Here is a 27769-nt window from a genome sequence, read left to right on the forward strand (position 1 = left end):
GGGTTTTGGGGGCCTCCCCTCCGGGGGGTGGGGGACCTCCGGGGCCTCCCCTCCAGGGCCTCCGGGGCTTCCGGGGTTTGGGGCCGGCGCCCCCTTCCCAGGTGAACTTGCTACTGCACCCCCGCAAATGGGGGTCAATTTCTGCAGGCCGGGAACACGTCTATTTTTGGGCGGAACAGTAGGGCATTTACTTTGCTTCCCTATTCAGAGTCAGAAGACAGAAACTTCTGTCAATTTTAAGGGCAAAAAAAAAAAAATAAAAATGACAGCGTTTGTTTGGGTATCTAAGGGGCGGGCTGGGTGGGGGGCGCAGCGAAGGCAGTGGAGCCAGCAGCCTGCTTATCTGTCTTCCTTCTTTGGCACAAAGCTCCCAGCTCAGCACGCCATGTGTCAAATCTATCATTTCGTATGTCAGCAACCATTATTCCCTCTTTTGTCACCAGTTTTGACCAAAGGATGAAAAATTGCCGTCTCACTCAGACGAAATTATTTCTGGGGTGTGTGTGTGTGGGGGGGGGGGGCTCCGGTAGAGAGGAGCGGGCCAAGGTGAGAGGCAGGCCCCCTCGGGTCAGGTCTGGGTTGAGGGATATTGATCTGCGCGCTAAAACCCTGCTCTCTCTGAGCAGAGGATGACAAATAGCGGCAAACAAACAAACAAACAAACAAACAAACAAAAAATGAGTCTCCAAGGACATTTGAGCTGCTCAGCGTTTTCCATTCGTTTTTGTTTGGTTTGTGGGTTTCTGCACTGGGGATTTCAACAAAAATAAGCAAATATTAAACAGAACTGAAGCAGCCACAAAAATGATACAGGGGAAAACCTAGGAAGAAAGCAAGCCCAGAAACTGGCAAGGTACACATGCCACATGGCAGGGACATTGGAAGTATAAAGCCCTGCTTGTCTGAGCCCACGGTAGTGTTTGCTTATTTACTTTGGTATGTTTAGTGGGGTTGTTATAAGTAGGAGAGAAGTGTTTTTGTACAATGTAGGTATCTTTAATTATAGCCGGTTAGGCATTTTAAAAAGTCAGAGCACATATAAAGTATGATGCTGACGTTCATAAACCCACAAATAAAGGAAATATAGAGGTTTGCATTCATTAAGCAAATGCAGTATGACTAGGCATAAATTCAGATTGTTTGGAGGTTTAAACAATTTTCCCAACTGTAGGAATTGAACTTTAAGTATGAAGGAAGCCTAGAAGGGCATAAAATACCAACTATTAGCTTTCAGTTCAGAAAGAATGTAGGATTGTGGGTAAGGGCAGACACTGACCCACACACCTGGGTGAATTCCATTTCATCAATCCCTCATGTATGATTTGGGTGAGATCTTTAACCTTTGTAATCCTCAGTATACTCTTCTGTAAAGACATGGGAATAATATTTCTCTCTCGTAGTTTTGGTGTGAAGATTGAATAAAATAGTATATGTAGAACATTTGAAACATGTTGGCACAAAGTAAGCAGGGAATAAATATTATCATCATTGGTTTCTTCATAAATTTATACATTCCCATTATAAAATCACTTCTCTAGTTCCTTCCCAACAGCAGGCTCTGGGCCTCCTCATATTCTGTTTCCTGTGCATGAAGCACCCTTACCGACCTCCATCCGCTTGTCCAATTGGCCAACTCCTTCACACCTTTCAGTTTATAACTCAGCTTTCCATCTGGAGGATCCTAACCAAGCCTACCTCTTCCCAAAACAATGTTAGAAAACCTTCGTGTTTTTTTTTTTCTTATGGCTTCCTATTCTATTCACTAATTCTTGGTTTACTCTAGTTTCTCCTATACTCATAGATAAATCTCCACATTTAATGAATTATATTAGTGTTACTTAATAACTTATTAGTGAGTATTTTATGATAGATCTAGTACTGAAGTGGACAGAATAGCCAGGTGGTGATGTCTGTCCTGTTCTGTTCGCAATGAGACCCAGCCCCTAGCCTATGCATCACCCGCCTGGAAAAGATGCTCCACAGGTATGTATTAATTGAGTGAGCCAACAGATGAATGAATGAATGAATGAATGAGTAAGTGAGTGAATGATTCCCTCAGTACCCTGGCACAGCCTGTATCCTCTTTGAGAGCAGACTTGAGAGTCAGCAAACAGGTCCCTGCTTTTGCTCTGACTGAGAAAGTCACTACCTGCACAACTTCCTGACCTGGGATATGCAGGGCAGCTCACTGGAAGATCTCAGATCTCCGAGGACCTTCTCAACGGGGTCTTCTAGGACTCTGGGAGCCATCCACAACTGTCTGTAGCAAAAATTTTAAAATGTTAACATAATTTAAAGTATGTTTGGACACACCAATAACCAGTACAGTGGGGCCTTGACTTACAAGTGTCCCGACTAACGAGTTTTTTGAGATACCAGCTGTCTCTCGGCCAATTTTTTGCATTGAGTTGATAGAGTAATTTGAGTTAACGAGCTCCTTAAGGAGCTCGGTCTCAGAACGAATTAAACTCGTAAGTCAAGGCCCCACTGTACTTAGTAAAGACTGCATGGCTGTCTGTCACTGCAGAGCCTGGTAGAACGCCTAACCCATGAACATATCTGGTAAAATGTGCGAAATCATTTGTGAAATGAATGAAAGGCTAGTGTACTTGTGTTACAGCTTGGTGAATGAATCATTATTTATATCAGAGGAGAAGGAGTTGTCCAAGACAGCGTAACACTGACTTTAATAGCCCCGTGTGGACTCTCATACTGACTCTATGCACATCAGCCCTCTTCTTCGCATTAAGACAGCATGTCTCCATTCTCTTCACCAAGTGAAAGTTTGATCAGGTTAAATGAATCAAAACTTCAGATGGAGGAAAAGATTATTTCTTGTTCTCATTAATATAATTTTGACTATTTGCTTCTCTGAAATAAAACCAAAATTAAATACCTTGAAAGCAAATAAGCAAAATCATGAAAGGTGATTTCTATTAGTTGTTTTTCTTAACAAAAAAAATTGGCTCATTTAAAGCACAGTACCTAAAGTAAAAGAATTTTCAATACTAAGTAAAAAGTTAGGGCACAGTATAAAATTAAGTCTTCACTTCATATTTTAGTGTACTGCATACTTATAAATTAATTGCCCCAAAGAGTAAATGCTAGTATTAACTAATAGTGTGATATTAAAAGCACAGGGTTATGGTTAAGAAGGCTCATATTACAGTCCCAGTGGTGTGTTTTCTGGAAATAATCTTAGTCTTTTTGTCTAATTTACTCATCTGTAAAATTTGCATTTCTAACAGAACATGTTGTTTTGAGAATTAAATTAAGTAATATATATTAAGTGCTGACCTATGTAGTTAGAATGCAATAAAAACATAGCAATAGATTGTTATAAGTAATTAATGAACTATGTTCATATTTCACTATTTGTAAAAAAAAAATTATAATGCAATGAAAGCATCCTAAACAACTTGGAAATTCAAGATTCTTTTACCAAGAACACACTTTCATCATAGTCTTTGCAAAATCTAAAGAATTGTCTGTGATGAGTTTTTTGTTCACTAAGAAGCTATCCAAGGTAATGCAAATGAAAATACGAAACATCATAAATACATATATATGGAACTTGCACCGTTGTTTTGTACTAATAAGAAATGTTTGCTCTTAAGCAACTTGAGAATTCAGTGTTTAACACATTGTCAGTATACCATAAGAGTTATTAATAATCACTCCACATATTAAAAGTATTAGGTCTAAATTTAAATTCTAAATCAAAATCCCTTAGCCCACATGGACTTAAAAAGAAGAATAAGACTATTTAAATCGGTGGCAAGTTGGAAACCTGTCCTCTGACATTGATCCAAGCATCATCCTTCAAGTTAACGCAAAACACTGTATGATCTCAGGACTTTTCTGAACCTCTTCGCCCACGTGATCACTCCTGCTGTTCCTTTCCTTCTCCCTCATTTGCCCTTTTCTTCCTTAATTTCCCCCTTTCTTCCTCTAACATACGATTACCTTATTTCAAAAGATATTGGAAAGAGTACCAGCAGGAAAGAGATGATACAATCCAATTGAGAGTTTGGAGAGTTTACTAAAAAGACTGTTTATAAAAGCATGAGCAAGGTGGGAGGAAACTGCAAGATTCAGAGCAGTGACCTAAATCTTACCCCTAACCTGAAGCGGCCCAAGTGGGGAGGTGGAAGGAGGCTTATGGGGAGGCAGGATGGAGGGTGCTAAGATAGAGACGCCCATGTGGAGAAGACTGTTATATGAGAGCTGAGATCTTCAACAAAGCATGAAGCATGCAGAGAAAGAATAGACAAATAAATACATTCAGTATCGGCGCTTCTCCTGTCTCCTGTGGGTGGGCCCGTTGTCACGGCCCAGCTGTAAGCCAGAGGGCAAGGGACCCTTTTGAAGTCCATACAGGTCAGCCTCTCTGGAAACAGAGCAGGCAGGAAAGGGCCGAATGTGAACCCGAAGGGATTAGTGGAAGTCATCCAGCCAGTGGTTTTAACCACACACACACACACACACACACACACACACACACACACTATCACACTATATAATAAATTTAGAAGAATTATAAAAGGTAAGTCAGTATCCTATAACTGGGGCAGGCCATATATAAGAAGAGCCTGGAGCAACTAGTATCCAGAAAATAAGAAAGTGCTCAAAACAACAACAACAAAACCCACAATGGTAGGAGTATGTCAAAGGCACACAAAAGAGTTCACAATGACCAAAGCTGGAACCATTGGCACAATAAAGTCAAGCATTGTTGGCTTATAATGCAAAGCATACAATAAATACCTAGTCCATGCTGATATAAAAATGATTGAAGAAACAATAAATAAATAAATGAGGAAGAGGAGACTATTTTATATAATTTAGTAGGTTCTCTACCCTCCCAAAGGTGGAGCACAAGTCCTGACTCCTCCAGTGTGACTTCTTGCAGAGAGGACGGTGTGGGAAGGGTGGGGGCAGGGAAGAGGAACCTCACAGCGGGGACATCTGAAAGCTCAGCAGGTGATGGAGATTGACATCAGCAGTGATGTCATGTTGGCGATATGTACCCTTCATACAAGGTGACGAAAAGGGCACTTTACCTCTGCAGTCTTCCTCCCCATTCCCATAACTCCATCCCAGTCCTGAGAAAAACAGCTAAGTCCCAACTGAGAGACACTGTACAAAATAATGACCAGTATCCATCAAAACTCTCAAGGTCATAAAAAACAAGGAAAGACTCAGAAATGGTCACAACCAACAGGGTTAAGGAAACATTACAACTAAATGAAAGGTAGGATCCTGGGACAGGAAAAACATTAAGGTAAAAACTAATGGAAATAAAGTATTGACTTTTTTAGTAGTAATGCATCAATATAAGTTCATTAAGTATAGCAAATGTACCATATTAATCCAAGATGTCATTAAAAGGGGGAACTGGGTGTGGGGTATATGGGAAATTGCAATATTTGGTACATTTAAAAATGTCCTAGAAAAATAAAGTTAAAAATATAAGTCAGTGAAAGTAAATATAAGAAAGTAAGTCCAAGAGTGAGGCTTTTGCCTGCAATAAGTACCATAATAATGGTGAATTTTGCTGATTATTTAGTTTAAAAAACAGACAGACCTTTTTATATTCATTCACAGTTCTTTTTAAATTTATCTTTAGGGTTGAAAGTATTAAAGATGTCTCCCTTTTCCCCCATTGACCCCTCTTCCTAGACTCTTTCATCCCATTATTGTCTGTGTCCATGGCATGCATATATATATATATATATATATATATATATGTTCTTTGGTTAATCTCTCCCCCACCTCCACCCTACCCCCTTTCCCCCTGAGGATCCTCAGTCTGTCCCATGCTTCCATGTCTCTGCATCTATTGTGTTCACCAGTTTATTTTGTTCATTAGATTCCACATATGAGAGAGATCATGCCATAATTGTCTTTCTATGACTGGGTTATTTCTCTTATAATAATGCTCTCCAGGTCCCTCCATGCTGTCTTAAAAGGTAAGAGCTCCTTCTTTTTTACTGCTGCCCAGCATTCCATGGTGTAAATGTACCACATCTTCTTTGTCCACTCATCCACTGATGGGCACTTGGGCTGTCCCCAGATTTTAGCTTTTGTAAATAACACTGCTATGAACATAGGGGTGCATATATCCTTTCTGATTGGTGTTTCAGGCTTCTTATGATATATTCCCAGAAGTGGGATCACTGGGTCAAATGGCAGTTCGTTTTTAAATTTTTTGAGGAAACTTTACCCTATTTTCCACAGTGGCTGCACCAGTCTGCATTCCCACCAGCAGTGCACGAGGGTTCCTTTTTCTCCACATCCTCACCAGCACTTGTGTTTGTTGATTTATTGATGATAGCCATTCTGACAGGTGTGAAATGATACCTCATTGTCATTTTAATGTGCACTCTCTAATGATTAGTAATGTTGAGCATTTTTTCATATGTCTTGGCCATTTGTATGTCCTCTTTGAAGTAGTGTCTATTTAGGTCTTCTGCCCATTTTTTGATTGGGTTGTTTGTCTTTCTTTGTTGAGTTGTATGAGTACTTTATATATTTTAGATATTAACCCCTTATCAGATGTATTATTGGCAAATATGTTTTCCCATACGGTGGGTTCCCTTCTCATTTTATTTGTTTCTTTTGCTCTAGGCATTTTATCAGTGGAAATTTTGCTACTTGGGATGTCCGATATTTTGCTGCCTATGTTTTCTTCACAGTTTTGTAAACTATGGTACCTCTATTGCTAATCACATATGCTATCGCTTTGATTGCTCTATAAATAATCAGGACTTTGAGTTCAGGTATATTTTACAAGTGGCGATTTGGAATCATTAGCTCAAAATTCTATCCTCACAGTCGCATTTTTTAAAAAATATATTGAGCCTTAACCGGTTTGGCTCAGTGTATAGAGCGTCGGCCTGTGGACTCAAGGGTCCCGGGTTCAATTCCAGTCAAGGGCACATGCCCAGGTTGTGGGCTCGGTCCCCAGTAGGGGGCGTGCAGGAGGCAGCCAATCAATGATTCCCTCTCATCATCGATGTTTCTATCTCTCTCTTCCTCTCCCTTTCTCTCTAAAATCAATAAAAATATATTTAAAAAAATAATAAAAAAATATATTGATCTGAGAGAGGAAGGAAGAGGGAGGGAAAGATAGAAACATCAATGATGAGAGGGAATCATTGATTGGCTGCTTCCTGCATGTCCCCTACTGGGGATCAAGCCCACAACCCCAGAATGTGCTCTAGACTGGAATCAAACCTGGGACCCTTCAGTCACCAAACTGGCTGGGGCCACAGTTGCATTTTAACTGCATGCTCGGCTCCTCATGCACCCACAAGAATATACCTTTATACACAGATACACTGAGCTCTACCAACCTCTGCAGAAAAGTGAAGCTAGAACCAAGGTCTTCAGCCACAATTAATCCCACCTTCTCCGGCTAAATTTCTTTTTATCTCATTTTTCACTTAAAAATTGTAGGACAAGATTAGCTTCTCTCTTTACCTGTAAACTTTTATCTATAAGTAGCTGGCTGATTGATTCGATTGGAGGAAGAAGCTCTTTCTAAAGCTCCTTTTCACCAACTAAGGAACAAAACTACAATCTTGCTAACACTGCTCTCCTTCAGGAGTGAAAGCATAGACTGGCTCAATGAGGAGTGCCATCTGTGCTTGCCTCTGAGACCCAATTCTTAAAGCTCACATGTTACCAGTTTGCATTTGTACCTATGGCCAGGACATTGAACTAATCAAGTGCCTAACATTTGTATAAATTACTTTGAACCATGCGTCCAGATTCACAGCTTCGGTGTCCCACCAGCTTGGTCTAGAGAAGAATGTGAAAGTGGATATTCACTATTAGCCCGTATGCAAATGTCTTCCAAGGATATCAAAGGCAGACCATATCTCTTTTTCTCCCTCCACCAAACTGGACATTCTTTGGAAATTCTTCATGGTATTTTAATAATCTGAAATTTAGAACAGGTGGTTATGCATGAGTCCCTTTAGTTCTCTGGGTCTCAGCTTCCCCTCTCTGTAACATAAAGGGGTTGAAATTAGATAATTTGCAGAAATAATTAAGAGGTCATTAGACCAACCACCACTTCAATAATCGAATACCCTGTAAAAGATCCCTAGGAATTGATGCCTCTTGTTTTTAAAATTCAAACATGTAATAATCGATTCAATTTCTATATTTCATGGGTTAAATATTTACATGTGGCTTGTAAAGTGTCTAAGTTACTAAAAATAAAGTTATATTCATGATTTCAAAATTCATCTCTATCTTTTCCAACAGGTCTGAATATTTTCCAATGGTCTGAGTATTTGTAAATCCATATGTTAAAAATCCTAATCCTCAAAGATGATGGTATTAGAGGTGGGACTTTGCCAAGTATCTAGGGCATAGGGTGGAGCCATGAGGTTATAAGGGATTAATACCTCATACAAGAGGATCCAGAGAGACCCCCAGCCTCTTCCACCAGCAGAGGACACAGACAGAAGGTGCGGCTGGAGGCCAGGAAGAGAGCCTCTACCAGAAGGTGTTGCGTTGGGACCTTGGTCTTGGAATTCCCAGCCTCCACAACTATAAAAAATGAATTTCTATGGTTTACAAATTCACTGGTATTTTGTTATAACAGACTAAGACATATAGCCTCTTATTTTCATTAGTTTAGTACCAACAAAATTTTACTTTGGTTTATGGTACTGAAATTAAGGCTCTTAAAAGTGGTTCCAAAAATTGAAATTCATTGAATTGTTTTTGAATCTTATAAAAGATATTCAACATTTCCTTAGAAATAATATATTTACATGTAAATACACATTTATAAACACACACACAAAAAATACATTTATACACACATCTCCCCCAGGTGTATCTTTATTTCCATAGTACATAAGGATGTCACTGTAAGAAATTCTGACCTATAGACTGATACAGTTTACCAGGGAAAGTATTGGAATGTAATTAATCCCCTTATCCACTTCCAAGACTATTAGGGGATGTAGCCTATGCACCAATTACTCTAAAATGTTTACTGATTAGATGCCAAAAATGCATTGTATAAAAAGAGATGCAGAACAATACATATATAATATATATGGGGCATTTAAGTAATCTTTAAATGCCCAAGTAAAATAATATTGTACATACATAAAAATACACATGCAAAAATGAATAATGTTTGGGATTTATGTTTATATGTATGTATGTGTATGCTTTAAAGTGTACAAAATCTAGTAGAAGGAGCACTACCAGACTTCTTTATTTATTGTTTAAAGTATTACACATGTCTCTTTTTCCCCCCGATTGATCCCTCCAACTACCAGACTTCTAATAGTGGTTGCCCTGAATGAGGAAGAGAAATAGCAATAAAACTAAATTGTTATCTATAATTTTTGTGCAAGAAAACAGCAGAAACTGGATAAATTGTTAACAGTTGTTATCCATGAAGGTTGGCATGGTTACTCTGTGCTTTGGGGAGACATCTTTTAAATCACCCACAGAGTATCCAATGCCCTGTGTAGTCCAGGTGCTTTTGGCCATTCTCAGGACCAATTCTTGGCTCTTGCTCAAGGAGAATGTTGGCGAGTTGAGAGCAGGGGCGTGTGGAGTGGTTGTATGGGGGCAGGAGACAGCTAATGTGAGTGGCCATCAGTGTGGCATTGAGTGTAGGCAAAGGGCAGCCCATGGAAAAAGATGCTGTAGCTCACGCAGCATCTTTTTACGCCAAGCAAGGGCACTCATTTGTACACCAGCACTCTGTTGCTTGCAGTCCCCAACCCCAGCCCCAATCTGTCTGCCAGTCCCTTGCATCTTCCCGCCACAAGGCAACACTGGCTTGATGTGGATGCAGTCAGTATTTAGATACAGTTTCTCAAAATAATTGATTGCCTCCATAAAAGGAGCTCTTTGAAATGATAGTGTGTAGAGTATTTTCATGCTTTATAAACTTAAATTCTCAATTATATCAAAGCACTTAAATTAAAAAGCACTGAAATTTTAATTTCTGAATAAAATAAAATTCTGAATAAATTTGAGGTAAAAAACTAACATAAACCATCCAAATACTTCAAAGTTCAACAGTAGCATAAATTGTCTGATATGCCCTTTACCTTAAAATAAGTTCCGAATAAATACTTTGTAATGGTAGACTAAGTGAATTTAAAACATTTATGATTGTTATGTAACATATGCTTTTAAATCAGCTTTTGTTGTTGATTAAGAGTTTGAATGCCTAATTGCATGAGACTAATTTCATTTTTTAAAAATGTATATTGAGTACCTACCAGGCAGCAATCACTGGTTGGCTGCTGAAACAGGACCAGACAACCTGAAAACATATATAACATGATTTTTTTCATAAGGCTATGATTAAAAATAAAACTGACTCTCTCTCTTCTGGAATTATATCAGATCTGATTTAAAATATGCTATTTTAAGGTGAATTATAAACTGTCAGAATCCATGGTTATGAAAAGGGATTTCCAGATATTTCTAATGACTTGGAATTTGCGTTTAATCTAACAAACCACACTGACTATTGAATTTGTGTGTCTGTGAATATAAAGATTTATTGTCCCTGGAGGTAATTATTGACCTCAACATCTTATCAGTCAATATTTACCTCTCGGGCCAATAAATCCTGATATAACCTCATGAAAGTCAATATCTGTTTAATAGTATGCATGGAAATGTGTAATAGTTTGGTCACAGGCTCCTGTGTCATGCTGGCTTGTGCCCCTCTTCACATCTAAGGGCCACGGAGTCAGTTTTTCTTTTCCACGTGAACAGAACAGAACACCGCTGATCGCTGTGACTCACCTGTTTTCAATCTAACATTAGATTAGAAATACACCACCTTTAATTCTCTTTTGCATACGAGTGTTGCTTCTTCAATCAACTTGTGAGGCCCTGTGAAGCCTGAGACTAATTTAATGCTTTCGTGGCTTCACTCTTTGCTCTAGTAGCCCAGCTCCCAGCTCTTCATCAGTGCAAAGAAACAGCCTCTGTGGACGGACACGTCTTCCAGCCCGCACTACCCCCGGGGTTACCGAGTAGGTCACCGCCCTTCCAGAGGACACATCTCAGAACTCCTTCCAAACACAGGAAAGATTCAGTCCTACCAGGTGCCAGGCCAGCAGAAACGAGTATTTAAGAACGGGCACAATGTTTCTCACTCAGGAACGTCAGAGAATTGCTGCTCCGGCGCCCTGCTGTAACATTTGATAATGTACAGGGGGCGGGGGGTGGGGGGGGGAGGGGGGGAGGTTTACAGGTGTGAGTATGGGAAACAGTTTACTTTTGAATTATTATTTATTAATTATTGTATGATTTTCCACACAAATAACTGTAAGCCTACTTTTGCCCACAATGTACAATTAGTTATAAGCCACACTAGTTGCCAAATACATATTTGTTGACTAGGACCCTAGAGAGGAAAGTACTAAAATAATTTGTGTTGTTTCATGGGCAGGTTCTGGAACATTGAAAGCACAGTACAAGGAGCCATGAGATTAATGCAGTCTTTTACGCTGATACTCCATGACATGGGCCAATAGGTGGGATCAAAGGGACTACCTTTCCAGTGGCTGTGACGTCCCCGGTAGGGTTTCTGCCTCTTAGCGTTTCAGCAGCACCACATCGCTGCGGAGAGCCTGATGAGAAGTTCCACCAGCTTTCATGGCCCGGCTTGATTTCCATGTGAACATCTATTTGCCTTTGTAAACTTGCCTTTCGTGGCAAAGCAGGCAAAAACCAGATGCCTCTTCAAGCCTTCGTGCCTTACGCGTTGCCCAGCAGGCATTCCAGGCGTGCAGGAGCAGCAAGCAGCAGGAAACTGATGTGGCCATGAGGAGCAGGTGGGGTCCGCCTTGCCCCTTCCTGAAAGGACAACCCTGATAGCCAGCAGGATGAATACCATAGCTGAGGAAGGCACCTGTCTCTTAGACTGCGCACCTTTTGTAGTGCCTGGTTAGGAAAGTGACACAATGAGGGGCCAGGACACAAAAGTGACCTGACATGACCTATCCTGCCAGCTCAATGGCTGTGGTTGGAGTAGCAGTAATTTCTCTTGTGGCATTGGGTGCAGGGGTTGTACATGGAGGGAAGAACTGGGATCTGAACCTTGCAGCAGACTGGATTGATTGCCATAAGCCCTGGACTGGGGGAAGTTTGCATGGATATTTGCAAGAGGCCAACTCTTTTCTAAGATCAGTTTTAGGTAAGATACCTTTTACTCCTCTGTCTACACTGCCAACCCAAAAGATGAACCTAAGTTTAATACTCCTTTCTGTCCACAACCCTTACCATTTAAACCTCTAACATGTATGAGTCATTCACTGACCCAGCCATAGAGGACACTAAGGCATGGTTAGAAATGACCAGATGGCTGCACCTGTAAGAAAAGAGATGGTTATTAGTGAGAGCAAGCTCGGGGATACACATTATTCCTGACAATCCTAAGGCCAGCTTCAGTGGTTTCGGGTCCTCTGTCATCCTGGAAAAAACTCACTACACACCCAGCTTATTAATGTCGGAGACAGTAATGTCTGTGTCTACAGGTTTGTGTCTGCCCAGCTTTCTGCACAGGTTTAGTCCAGTTGTCTCAACTGCCTGAGAAATCAGGTCTTTAGGGAAAAAGCTCCCCTGCAACTGTGCTGACCCAAACTATCTCCTACTTCAGACTCGGGGTCATGAAGAGACTGATGAGAGATGGGAGAAGACAGACCCCGGAAACCATAGGTAGATTCAGAGCTTGCATTATTCTAGGGAAGTGCCTCAGCAGTTCACCAGTTTGTGAGAAGGACAGAGTGGATGCAATTTGTCGTGATTTAGTTGTTGCAGGATTCAACATCTATCTCTCACTATAAGGACAGTCCAGTGTTAGACTAGTGGAGCAGGAAAGGGTCCGTTGCCTGACTAAATTATGTCTGAATATTCTAATTCTTGACTACAATCAAAGACATTCACAGTTGGACATCTAATGCTTTTGCCATGAATCTGAATTCTGCCCTGAGGATTCTGGTGTTTCCAGACAGTGGTCAGTTAACATGATCCAGGTATCCCCTTTTAGGCTCATGCTTTACTGTCCAAATCTCCTAAGCTCAGGGTACAATTCTGGGGTTATTCTCTTCTTTGCCATCCAGAGGCTATGCACCCTCTTTACTATCTCTTCAATCTGTAGTCTGATTGTACCTCCCACATCACAAGAGGGTTAGTTATATGTGTTTTTTTTCTTAATTCTGTAAAGGGTAATGGCTTAGACTTTCCCTGACTAGAGTCTTACCTTCCAGGATGACCCCCTAAAGATCTTTAATAGCTACCAAAGAATTCTGCTTGGTGCTCAGGATTTCATGAGACTTATTCTCAAGAATAGTCTGTGCCCAGCTGTGCAGCTCTACCTCAATGAAGTTTTCCTACGATTAGCTCTTTGATCTATAGTTGATTAATTATCTTCCAAAGGTCATTATGAGTGCCTGGACTGGTAGCCAGCTCATGGCAATAACTGCCATGTAATCAGAGCAAATAGCCAATAAGCACCCTCTCCCCTCCCCCCGGACTTCCTAGAGGAGTGCAAGTCAGGCAAAGTTCATGGAGTAAGACCAGTAGCACCGAGGCAGGTCATACACTGAACAGCTCCTTCATGATGTAGTGGTGGGGCTGGGCTCAGTCCTGTCAGTGGGCCAGGATGGACTGCTTCCAGGCCTGGACCATAGTTTCCATAAAAACTTGCAGCAGGCCTGCTCCTTCTTCAAAGACAAGACTGCAAGGGGTAATGTTTGGTCACATCTCCTATTGGTTCTGAAATACTTCTGGCCCCTCTGAGTGTGGCCCCAAATTCTGCCCCATGTAACAAATTACAATATCAAATTTCAATGAGTTCTGTTGATGTTTTAGAGAGAGAACTTAAAAAAATGGGCGATATAAATAATAATGTCCTCAAATTAATTTATTCATTTGTTCTTTAATCCATTCTTTCATTTAAATACTTATTGAATAGTAACTACTTTATCCAATATGTTGGGCACTTAAAAATATATAAATACAACTTTCAACCTCAAGGGTTTTATCATATAGGTTGAGTGAAAAAAGAAACGTGCTTGTGTGATAAGATAAGTCAATGTATTTGATGATGACTCAAAGCCACAAAAATAATGAGATGTTAAAAGACAGGGTTGGCTTAAGAATCCAATAAGGTATTTTTTTGTTCATCACTACCAATACTTCAAATACCACACCCTAGACTAAGTTATTAAAAGGTCTCTGACTTGCAACACACATCAGGCCCCACCTAATCCATTCTCCACATAGCAAACTGAAGAAAAATATGTTTAATGGACAAATCTTATGTCAGCCACTGCCACCTAACCCTACCCCAATTAAAATTCATCAACACTACCATTGTTTGTGGAATGATGGCCCCACCCACCTCTCTAGTGCCTTTTCAGATTGGCTCTTTCACTTAGATATATGCGTTTAAAACTCTGCTATATCTTTTCATGGATTGGTGACTCCTGTGTTTAGCTCTGAATTATATTTCATTATCTAGTTTTAACATAGTTTATTTATTCATTCATCTACTGAAGGACATCTTGGTTGCTTCCAAGTTTTGGCAATTATGAATAAAGATTCTATAAATATTCATGTACAGGTATTTTTGTGAACATAAGTTGTTAGCCAGTTAGGGTAAATACCAAGAAATATGATTGCTGGATCATATGGTAAGAGTACATTTAGTTTTGTAAGAAGTCACCAAACTGTGTTCTTAAGTAGCCTTACCATTTTGCACCCTCACCAGCCATGAATAAGAGTTCTGTTGGTCCACATTCTTACTACCATTTAGTGTAGTCAGTGTTCTAGATTTTGCCATTCTAATAGGTGGATGGTGGTATTTGCATTTCCCTGCTGACATGATGGGAAGTTTTTCATGATATGCTTATTTGAGAGCATTTGGAGGTTCAAGCAGGGGAATGCAGCTACTGGTATACCCTTGGCCAAAGACCAGCCCTCTCTTCTGGGGGGAAGGTCATCCTCTTTGACCGAGGTTGCAGCTCTGGGAGGGACACACATGGATCAGTGAGGGAGGAGGGGGACACCTGCTTAGCCAGCCAGATCAGCTGAATCAACCCTGGTAATCAATGGGGTGACAGATGTCGCAGCCAGATTGTCCTCACATCCATGGATGCTTATTTGACATCTGTTATTTTCTTTGGTGAGGTGTCTGTTAAGGTCCTTAGCCCATTTTTTAATCATTTGTCTTCTTGGTGTTGAGATTTAAGATTTTATTGTATATTTTGGGTAATAGTCCTCTATTAGAGATGTCTTTCACACATAATTTTCTCCCAGTATGTGGCTTCTCGTCTTGATGTTGTCTTTCACAGAGAAAATAAATTGATTTTGATTAATTTCAGTTATCAATTATTTCTTTCATGGATTGTGCCTTTGGTATTATATCTTCAAAGTCATCACCAAATCCCAAGTTATCTAGATTTTCTCATGTTATCGTTATGGAGTTTTACAGTTTTGCATTTAATATTTAGTTCTGTGATCTATTTTGAGTTAATTTTTGTCAAGGGTATAAGGTCTATGTCTAGATTTTTTTTCTTTACATGTGCCTGTTTCTGGTTTTGCTCATTCTTTTATCCTTGGGATGGCCCATAGTGGGGACTCGAGGATTGAGAATAAGAAGAGGTCATTGTAGGCTGGAGAATCACAGGAGACTTCTATAAATAGAAAGTATTTGGGGGACTTTGAAAGAGACAAATTTTGATTGACAGAGAAGAGTGAGACGATTATAAAAGGAGGAATTTTGTGAACAAAAGCAAAGAAGCCTGTAAAAGCATGACACATTTAGGGTATGCAAGATTCACATGAGAAGTAAGTGGATGGAAAATTGAAAATAACAACTATAGCACTAATAAGTTCTATTTTCCAGATATGGGCACAATAATACCTTTCACACCGTGTGCTAACCTGTAATGCTGCTCCCACCATTGGGAGCAGATAGCTTGTCTCAAAGAAGTGCAGGCAAGGACCCTGACCTGGGGAGCTTCATCTTTGTCTGCACCTGATCTATTTGGTGAGGTCTTGACCTTTAAGCTGATAAGACTTTGGGGATGTCTTGGAAGGTTTTGTTCATTTTTGTATGTGTATGAATTTTCAACATTAAGTGGGTATTTGTGGTTGGTTTTGGAATGATGGACAGGGTAACACTTCGCTTTTTACTCTCCTGTTTCTTCTCTTCTACCTAAACTTCAGATTTTATAGAAAAAAATAACCTCATGGGTTTGTAAATCAAAGACCACAATGATTTGAGCACTGCGTATAAATGAACCTAAAAAAGTTAACCATATGAGTATGGCCAAAGTTAACCATAAAAGTATGCTACCTTCACCTCTGAATCACTCAGCGGTGAAGACACCATAACCTCACCCCACAACACCATCACCTCAGCTGGGTTTTCATCCTTTTACTCATGTTCCTCTCTGCATCATTGTGCCTGCCAGTGAAGTGGTGAGGAACCAGAGTTCCAGAGGCAAAGTGTGAAGGAGACCACAGCAGCAACTTCTCAGCCTATAATTACTTTTAAGAGGTGGAATAAACCCTTCATTTCAAAGAAGCAAATGATTGTGATAGCACAGTGGTGCACTTTAGAAAATGCATCAACTTTATTTAAGTTATGGATGACACAATTTAGATGTAAGTTGGCTGCTTTTACTTAGAAAGACATTATTATAATGATTTCACATCTCATTATTTATTTTAAATGCACACTAATGATTTTATTGTTTATAGTAATTGCAGAGCAGTTACCTAGAGCTGCATCATTTAAATCTCATGCATATTGAACATTGTCTAGTGAGTTTAACAGTGCTCAAATGAGTTTAAATGAGATACACATGTAAGTTCCAAAAGGTGAGGTTTATGATTTTGTTTTCATATCATTTTTGGTATCTTTTATGTCAACGATACAGTAGAATGAAAGATTATTCCAGGGATTAAGCAAAATTGATGGGAAAATCTGATTTAAGCCCAGACTGTCCATGAGTTGACTTTCCACAGCCATTTCCATGGATTGTTTCCTTTGCTTCACTTCTCTTTCTATGTCAGGTTCTCTGAAGGAAAAATAGATAGTAGATAAGCATGTATTCTTTCATGGATATATTTCCAGTTAAGGAATATCTACTAATGTCTTTCCTACCATTTTTATATCACTGACACTACACATGAAAACATACACAAAAATGATATTGGCTATGTCAATGGACTGAAAATTATCACTAGAACAATAATATAATTAATAAAATAATTATTATATTTTACTGTGTTTTATTCCATTTGAGTTTCTTCCAGAATCTAAAACATTTATCTAACCCTTGTTAGGTCAGTCTTGAGTCATAACTTATGTGCAACTGGATAGTATTGTTGCTACTTAGGAATCACATTAGGGTAACAATTATTTCAATCAAAATCCACCTTTATGCTTTTTAGAAAGATTATCTCACTATTGGTTTATAATGCCTGCTTTCATTTCTCCTACAACTCCATTATTTTATCTGTTTTTTTCTCTCACATTGTCAATAAATGATTATCAATCCTATAAGTTAAAAGACTTTATCTATGCTTTTAAAATTTATAATATTATTATTTATAGTATTTTGGCTACCATGTATAAGATATAAACTATCTTTATGAATCTAAAATTTTAAAATTAAAATTAATGTACTTTTCATTGTTCTTCCTACTAACTAGAGTAGACACTTTGGTGCTACCTTTGATTCTTTTCTCTTTCTCATTCCATGTATTCAGCCAAGCTTTCTCAGGGTAAATAAAGACAGAATTAGATAGCAAAGCCATAGTCAAACCACTAATCTTAATATTATTTACTTTTAACTACACATGAATAAATTGAAATTATACTTAAAGCTTTGGAGAGAGCAGTTTAGTGTGAACAGTGATACTGGACACAAAATACAAATTAACATACTATTAAAATATTCACTCAATCGCATGTGCATTTGTGTGTGTTTGTACTTTTTAATACAGTGGGGCCTTGACTTACGAGTGTCCTGACTAACGAGTTTTTTGAAATACCAGCTGTCTCTCGGCCGATTTTTTGCATTGAGTTGATAGAGTAATTTGAGTTAGCAAGCTCCTTAACGAGCTCCTTAATGAGCTCTGTCTAGGAATGAATTAAACTCATAAGTCAAGGCCCCACTGTATGGTCTTTGACTTACAAAGTAATTTTATTCTTCAAAAATTTATTGTTCAAAGATTGACAGTGGTCCTTTCTAGGTCTTCACTTCTCCCACCTCAACACCATCATCCTCTTGAGCCCTAGCCATGCCACAGAAATCAACCTCCTTTTGCAAACCGATGTCCACCCACCCTGTATTGACTTGCACTGCTCCTCAGTTCAAAACATCTTAAAGTCCCCAGATTCTCAGAAAATAAAGATCCCCTCGGCCTGGCATTCAAGTCTTCAGAATATGGCCTCAGCTTAACTCCCATCTGCAAAACATCCACTTGGCCAACAGGACAGCCTGGCCTCAGTGTAGCATTTGCCTATATTAACCTTCATGACTTTCTTCACAGTGCCACCTCTCATTCATCCAACCATACCTATCCTGAATGTACAACCTTCCAGAACATTCTCATATCAACCCAATCCACAGTGATCACTCTCTCTTCTAAGTCCCTGCTGCCACTTTCCTCCTCATCAACCACTGACACATAATTACATGCTGCTCTGTATCAAAGGCTCTTTTTTAGGCATTTTAGTAAAATCACTTCAAGCAGAGTTTAGTCCTGAAAATGAGATTTTATCTCTTATTTTCTGGAGTCACCAATGTGCATAGCACAGAATCTTAATAATCACTTTAGCATATTAGAAGCATGGCTCTATAACTTGATATGGCACAAAATTAAGCAAAATCACTCAGGATATTTTCCCCAAATAGATTCTGGTGTATAATCATTTTTTAATATTCAATTGATCTGAATAAATCACTCTATAGCAATCAAACCTCAAAGATGTTCAAAACCAAAGAACAAAGTTCTGTAATTTGACATGCCAATGAGTAAGCAAGGCTCTTGGTGATTTATTTGAAGCTGAAATGTTTTCCCTGCCCTATTCATGAAATGGGATATGTCTGAAGCACTTGGAAACTTCAGGACTAAAAATCAAGGTTGTTGTGGAGGATGCTGCTGCACTGGTTGAGGCACATGACCTCTTAGAGGGTGTCCTTCAAACTCAAAGGGACACCTGCAGTCATGGGTTGCTGGGCCATTATATTAAAGGAACCCATCTTCTCTTTGGCTAAAAAGTCCTTTAGTGCAGCAATTTGTATACGCGTCTCTAAATCCTACCACATTCTGTGTGGTTCTTAATGGCCATTGGGCATACTTTGTGGGAATTATTGTAGCACTCACTGCCTCATAGCTAACTTGAAATACAAGCCTGTGAAAATAATACTTATACTACCATTGCTCCCACAGCTCAAATGACCTTTTTGCTAACTGATCTGCTAATTGGACATGAAAAAGAAGTATTAACAACAGTTTTTAAAAAGCTATTAGATCTTTTCTTTAAACAGGATGGAGCAGACTCAATTCTTCTGGCTTCTCCAACTCTAAGTACAACTAAAATCCCTGGAAATAGCAGAAGAGGCAACCAAAGGAGAACTTTCAAAGGTGGAAAGAGAGAGGAGAATTTGCTATGGACACAGGACTAGAGAAACAACTTGTGGCAGGGCATTTAGGGACCACCCACCCAATAGCTGACATAAAACTAAGCCTGGCATCTCCCAAACTAGCAGCAGAAGAAGGTCTAGGTAGGCTCACTCCTCCAGAGGACTGAACTGGAGTCCCACCAACAGTACAAGGTGAGCTGAGCAGCTCAGGAAAGGGAGAACAATTGTGGATCCTGCTTAGTATCAACAACCAGAAGTGCTCTTCTTCCCCATCTCACTGGGCCTGAGACTGCGCTCCCCAGTGAGAGACATCTGGCAGCTGGGGGACTCCAGGTAAGTTACACAAAGTGTCTGGGCTTGCCATGAGGGGATCTCAACAAAACAAATGGTCCAGCCCAGAAAGCTTTATTATCCTATATAATAAAAGCCCAGCAACTGAACAGCAGAACAACCAGAATGACTGGTAGACCAGTCACTATGATGCGTACTGACCACTAGGGGGCATACACTCAATGCAGGAGCTGCCCCTGGTAGTCAGTGTGCTCCCACAGTGGGAGCGCAGCTCAGCTGACAGGGATGAGCGGAACTCCCACAGCGGGCCGATCCCTGCAGATCACTCTCCCCACAAGTGCACAAATCCTGTGCACTGGGCTTCGAGTCTCAAAATAAGTCATAGACATGAATGAAAATGGAAATATGACATCAAAATATGTAGAATGTAACTACAGCCATGCTAACAGGGAAAGTGATATAGTGGAGAAGAAAAAAGTTCTCAATCAATAATCTAAACTCCTACCTCAGGAAGCTAGAAGGAGAGGAGCAAAGTAACCCGAAGCACGCAGAGAAAGGGGAAAATAAAGATAAGAGGTGAAATTAAAGACAGGTAAACAAGAAAGATAATGAAAAAGATATATAGTGTTTTTTTTTTAAATAATAATGTTGCCAGAACTCCAACAAAACTGACAAAGAGAAAACAAAAATTACTAATAGCAGGAATCAAGCAGGGGATATCACTACATTTTATGAATCTAATAAAAGAATTATAAGGAAATGTAAACAACTTTATGTTCATACATTTGACAACCAGAAGAAATGGACCAATTCTTCAGAAACCACAAACAACCAAAACTCAACATGGTGAAGTAAAGTCATCTGGATAGGCCTATAACCATTAAAGAAATGTAATTTATAATATAATATCCTATAAAAAAATTCCAAGCCCAAATGGCTTCACTGGAAAATTCTAATAATCACTTAAAAATAAATTAACATCATTTTAAATATTTTCTTCCCAAAAGCCAATTAGAGGGACCACTTTTTAACCCATTTTATGAGGTCAGCATTCCTTTGATACTCAAACTAAAAAAAGGGGGAACAAAATGAGAATTACAGACTAATATCCCTATAAACTTAGATGAAAAAAATATTTTTTTAGAATTACATTCTTTTAAAAAATATATATTTCTTTATTGATTTCAGAGAGGAAGGGAGGGGGAGAGAGAGATAGAAACATCAATGATGCGAGAGAATCATTGATCGGCTGCCTTCTTCACACTCCCTACTGGGGATCGAGCCTACAACCTGGGCATGTGCCTTTGGCCGGAATCAAACCTGGAACCCTTCAGTCCACAGGCCGATGCTCTATCCAGTGAGCCAAACTGGCTAGGGCAAACAATTTTTCAACTAAATATTAGCAAGTCCAAATTAACATGGTATAAAATGAATTTTACACTCTGACTAAATAGGATTTATTCTAGTTATACAAGGCTGGCTTAACATTAGGAATCAATCGATGTAAGCCACCATATCAACAAGCAAGAAAAGAAAAATCACACGATCATATCAATTAATGCAGAAAAAGTATTTGACAAAATCCAACACCCATTTTTGATAAAAATTCTCATCAATTAGAAATAGAGGAAATTACTTCAAATAAAGAACAGCTACAGAAAATCTACTGCTAACAATATACTTAGTGGGGAATTATCTTTCTAAAAGTAGAAAGACAAAAATATCTACTTTCACTACCCTTATTTAACACAGAATTTAAAATTCTAGCCACTTTAATAAAGCAAGAAAGAGAAATAATAAAAATATATTCCAAAGGAATATATATATGTATTCAGGAATATATTCAAAGAAACCCAAAACAGTAATTTGAAAGGATATATACATCCCTATGTTCATTGCAGCATTATTTGCAACTAGAGGCCTGTTGAACAAATTCGTGCACAGGTGGGGTCCCTTGGCCTGGCCAGCAATCGGAGCTGGCCAGCTGCGGGGAGGGACCATGAGAGGTTGGCTGGCCCCAGGAGGTTGGCTGTGGGAGTTCACTGACCACCAGAGGGCAGCTCCTGCATTGAGCGTCTGCCCCCTGGTGACCAGTGCATGTCATAGTAACCGGTCTTCCAGTCATTTGGTCATTCAGTTGCTTAGGCTTTTATATGTATAAATAGCAAAGATCTGGAAACATCCCAAGTGCCCATAAATAGTGAATAAAAAGCTCTGGTCCATTTAGACAATAGAATAGTACACAGCTGTAGAAAAAAAAATCTACCTTTTGTGACAGCATGATGGACCTGGAGATTATTATGCTAAGTGAAATGAGTCAGTTAGGGAAAGGTTAATACCACAGGATCTCACTTGTGTGAAATCTAATGAACAAAACAGAAACAGAGGCATAGATCACTTATTTACCTATCTCTACCCAGAGAACTATGAAATGCATGAGGACAGGATGATAGAAGTGTTTTGGAACATTGCAAAAGGCAAAATTATCATTTGTCAGTGACTTAATTTGACAAATATTACTCTGGACCTACTATGTGTTAAGAGTTCAGGCTACTGAAATAAATTTAGTTATGTTATCTAAGTTGCTTTGATGTTGCAATAAAAATGCAATCCTATTGTTTCTTATATTTTGAAGAGAAACAATAAAATACTTTTATAAGTTTCTTCTTAGAGATGTACAGGAGTTAATTAGAGGAATGGTGATGCTGTATGTTCACATCTTTAGAATTAAGCAAAGCTGTAAATTGTTATGAGATGGCAAACAGCATTCATGCGGGGAGTGAAGGGGGGGATTAGAACACAATAACAGAATAACCCATATTTGGCAAAAATAGAAGTCTAGGGCTTCATTGTTTGGGGATTCACCATTTTGGACAAATTTCTGAGCAATCTTTTGGATACACTAGTTGACATTAAAAATCCAATTGCCATTAGATTACCAAGGAAATATAAAAGTCACAGCTCTGACTCAAGTCTTCAATATTAAAACCCAGCGATAGAAATCATTGTTGATGTAGCAACAATGAAGGGAAGTATCCTGAAGGTTACGGGTTAGAGACTAAGGGGAATAGCACTGGCATTTAGAGAAGTAAAATTTGTAACTGGCTTTAATAATGACAGTAGCTCTTCAGATAATACCTAAGGATCCTAGAGAGTCGTGCTGAACTCTCCTTCACCGACAAGCACCTGGGATTGTAAACATTCCTATAGAATATCAACTCTAACACCATCACCAACAAAAACAACTAACTTCTTGCAGGAGGAAAAACAGGTACACAAATTTACTAGATTAAAAAATCGTGCTAAGCGAAATAAGTCAGATGAATGAAACTCAAAAACCATCATATAATTTCACTTATATGTGGGATATAAAACTGAAAACAAAAAAATGAATAAAAAGACAAACACACAACCAAACCTCACAGACACAGAAAACAGTATGGTGGTCACCAGAGGGAAAGGAGAGTGGGGAAGGATAAAGAGATCAAAGGGTGTCACATAACTGGTGATGGAAGATTTGTCTTTGGCTGGTGAACACTCAATACAATATACAGCTGATGTATTATAGGATTGTATACTTGAAACCTATATATTTTTATTAACCAATATCACTCTGATAAATTTAATTATTTTTTTGAAAAAAAATCAGAGACCATATACAGAATAACAAAAGAACAAACACTCATGCACTGCTGGTGGGAATGCAGACTGGTGCAGCCACTGTGGAGAACAGTATGGAGTTTCCTTAAAAAACTAAAAATGGAATTCCCATTCGGCCCAGTGATCCCATTTCTAGGAATATATCCCAAGAAACTAGAAACACTAATAAGAAAGGATATATGCACCCCTATGTTCATAGCAGCACAATTTCTAAGATTTGGAAACAGCCTAAGTGCCCATCAGCAGATGAGTGGATTAAAAAACTGTGGTACATCTACACAATGGAATACTATGCTGTGATAAAAAAGAAGGAATTCTTACCATTTGCAACAGCATGGATGGAACTGGAGAGCATTATACTAAGCGAAATAAGCCAGTTGGAGAAAGGTAAATATCACATGATCTCTCTCACACATTTGTGGAATATAATGAACAACATAAACTGATGAACAAAAACAGATCCAGAGACAGAGAAACATCATCAGACCTTCAAACCTCACAGAGAAGGTAGGGGAGGGTGGGGGTAAGGGGAAGATATCAACCAAAGGACTTGTATGCATGCATATAAGCCTAACCAATAGACACAGACAACAGGGGTTGAGGGCAAAAGTGGGGGGTGGGGGGCAATAGGAGGATAAGGACACATATGTAATACCTTAATCAATAAAGGGAGAAAAAAAATAATAAAAATAAGTTTAAAGCATCTAGATTTTCCCAGGTTTTATAGACCTGTTACAGTAAAGAAAGAAGGAGCATGATCTCTTCTTCATCAGCCATCGTTCTGTTACTTCACTCATTTCAAAGTCCTGCTCTAGGAGCTTTAGTGTTTAAATCAAATAAACACATGTCCTGCCCTCCAGGAGTGTGAAGCATAAATGACATGTAAGATTTTTGAATACAAACAAACTGATGTGTGGGTCAGCGTCAGGGAGAACTGCAACTCTTTCAGAAAAAGGCTCCAGGAGGTCAGTGTGATTTGCACAAGGGGATGTGAGTGGGGAGAGGGCAAGTAAAGCGAAAGCAATGGCAGGAAGTAGGGAGTGTATTGGGGAATGGCTGCTACATGGGGCCTGTTTTGGATAATGGTTAAAGATGAGGCTGGAGACAGGGGTAAAACTTTCACAAAAAAACCCCCAAAACCCACACATGCTGTTTACAGGTTTTTTACAGCAGTCTCATGGGTGAATAGTAAAGAGTTCTGGTCGTAATGACAGTCAGAAATAAGTGCAGGACAGATCAGAACAGTCAGAAATTGACCATTAACCTTCCTGGAAAAAGGTGTTGTGATGGCGTAGAAGTTACCTAATTGGGATCTGGGTCAATGATGGCAAATCAAGCCAGATGGACAGAAAGATGTCGCCTTCCAGGGGGGCCCGGCAGCGCATCCGCGTTAGCTTTGTCGCAGGGAGAGATGGCTGCAGGGAGAGGGCCCTGCAGGGAACAACAGTGAGGAAGATATTTAGTTTTTACTCTAAATATGGTGTGGAAGTTGCCTTCTTGTCATAGAGATAGAGATGAGCCAGTTAAATAATAGTGAAGGGAAAAAAGAGGGAAAGGAATTAAGAGAATTCTATATAATAAAAGCCTAATATGCTAAGTGTCTGGTCTTCCAGTCGTCCAGTTGGCCATTCAACCAATCAAAGCGTAATATGCAAATGATATGCTAAGGCCACTCAACCACTCACTATGACATGCACTGACCACCAGGAGGCAGATGTCCAACCGGTAGGTTACCTTGCTGCTGGGGTGTGGCTGATCAGGACTGAGCGAGACAGGCCAGACATGCTCTGGAACCCTCCCGCGGTCCCTCCTTAGCTGGCCAACCCCCCACCTTCCTCTGCAGCCCCGATTGTGCACCAGTGGGGTCCCTCAGCCTGGCCTGCGCCCTCTTGCAACCCCTTGGGGGATGTCGGAGAGCCAGTTTCAACCCAATTCTGCAGGCCAGGCTGAGGGACCCTACTGGTGCAAGAATTCATGCACTGGGCCTCCAGTAATCATACAAGAGGAAGGAAGAAATCAGATAAAAATTCAGGATGAACGTAGACTTGGAAAAAAGTAGGATGTCTCCTTCTCCAAGACAGAAGAGAGGGAGGAGAAAATAAACAAAGACAGACCTTGGGTATTGAAGTCTAATGAAATAATTGTTCACTTCTCTCTTCAGGAAGTAACTATAACTTTACAGTATGAATAATAAAATGAAACAACAACAAAAACGAAGTAAAAAAGAAATAGAATTTCTAATTTAAAAAGTAATATGGAAAACTGTCCTCATTTTGTGCAGGTTCTTTTCTCATTCCCAGCAGATCTTAAAAACATACTAAAGGAAACTTTGCACCGACAAACAAAATCAAAGTCAGCGTGGGATTGGGTCGGGCCAGGAGCAGAGCTCTGTTTCTTACACTTCAAGACCTATAGCAAAGATAAGTGGACATGTGGGGGGAACAACATCCAATTATTAATGTGACTAATTGTAATTTTGAGTGGAAAATGTTTTCAGAATAGATATGTGTCACCATCCTTCTCTATCTTCAAATGCCCTTACCTTCACAGTTTCAAGTTCAAGAAAGCTAAATATGTTAATGGGGACAACAATTAATGGAGAATCCTTGAATTATGAATAGTCAGAGGTCCTTTACCTCACTCACTGCAGAAGTCCACTCATATTTATTGGTCCGCTGCTGTCTGAATCACTCCAAATATGGCAAGCTCACTCTATTTCTAGAAACATCGTTCTATTTAGAGAGAGAGTTTCCTTTTTCTGTTTATAGGAAATCTGCCAGCCATTTCTGGAGTCAGTGGAATGAATCTGCCGGCATTTGAAGAAGAGAGCTGCGCCCACTTCCAATGTCTTAATCTCTCCCTCCCAGTCCTCTGAGTGACCCTCCGCCCCCCGGCGCGTTCTGAGTGCAGTCACATCAGTCTCCTTTCCACATGGAGGGGAACCCATCATAGCCACAGACGCAGGTTCGGCCACCTCCTCCCAGTTTGATGCTGTATCTATTTCTACCACTTTGGCCTTCAGTTTTAATTTCCCACATTGCTGACTCATCAAGTATGGCCAAACCGTCAAAACACTCCATGGGCTTCCCCGGAATTGTCTGCCTTCTGTTCAGTTAAGTTGGGAGCTTGCAACTAGTTTTGGCAAAAGGATTCCAAAAGAAAGTGAAGTGTGTCACTTCCTGGGCAAGGTAATGAGGAGCCACTGTTCTGTCTCCGTCCCTCCCTGGACTCCAGCGGCCACCTGGAGGGTGTCAGTTGCATATGGAGAAAGGCCACCTAACTCACTTCAGCAATGAATTATTTTACTGTTAAGCTACTGATGTTTGTAGAAATTACTTATTTATATATTTTTAAAATATTTATGTGTTTTTATGCATAGTTTATCCTATTCTGACTGTAATCAGCAAATATCCATACCATTTTCCCACATGAACTTCTTTAAGCTACATCTTCCTCCTTCTTCTGTTTGAATTTGATTAACAATTTAGCTTAGACCCTGAGACAAGGAAGAAGATATTGTAAGTTTCCTCTCTCTATAAGGTAAAAATAAAAGTGATTTTAGAAATGCTAGGTAATGTTTTTTTAAGATAGCGCCACATACCCTCACTATGCTAGTTCATGCTGAATCAAAAAATAAGTCTAAAATATTTTAAGTATTTCAAGAATCCTGGCTGTTTTGGGTTTTGATGCTGAGAAATCACTTTAAAAGTAAGCAACCATTCTAACTTTTAAAAAAAATCATTTCCAAATACTCACACATAGGTTATAAACTAGATAATGTCCAGATATATTTCATAAAATGCTGGTAAAACAACTTATCCTTTGCCATTTAGCTTTATCTCCTCCTCCAGAAGCCCCAGCACTAAAAATAGGGTGCTCTGGGACATGATCTGTCTGAGAACAGGGGACATTTTATAATTGTGTCTTCCCCTGGGCCGAGGCTGGTGCTGGGCAAGTCCTAGCACTCAGGGCCCCGTGGAAAAGCACCGCTTTAGACCGACATGGGCTTCAGCCCAGGGCCACTCCTCAGTGTTACAAGACAAGCCATGGAAACTTTTGGGGCCTCCAGGTTCACATCCCTATGGTTAGGTACAATAACTCCTGCTTCTCACGGTCTCAGGCTCACTTCTCTCCTCGGAGTC

This window comes from Myotis lucifugus, unplaced genomic scaffold (assembly GCF_000147115.1).
Source record: "Myotis lucifugus unplaced genomic scaffold, Myoluc2.0 scaffold_230, whole genome shotgun sequence".
In the NCBI taxonomy this organism is placed as follows: Eukaryota; Metazoa; Chordata; class Mammalia; order Chiroptera; family Vespertilionidae; genus Myotis; species Myotis lucifugus.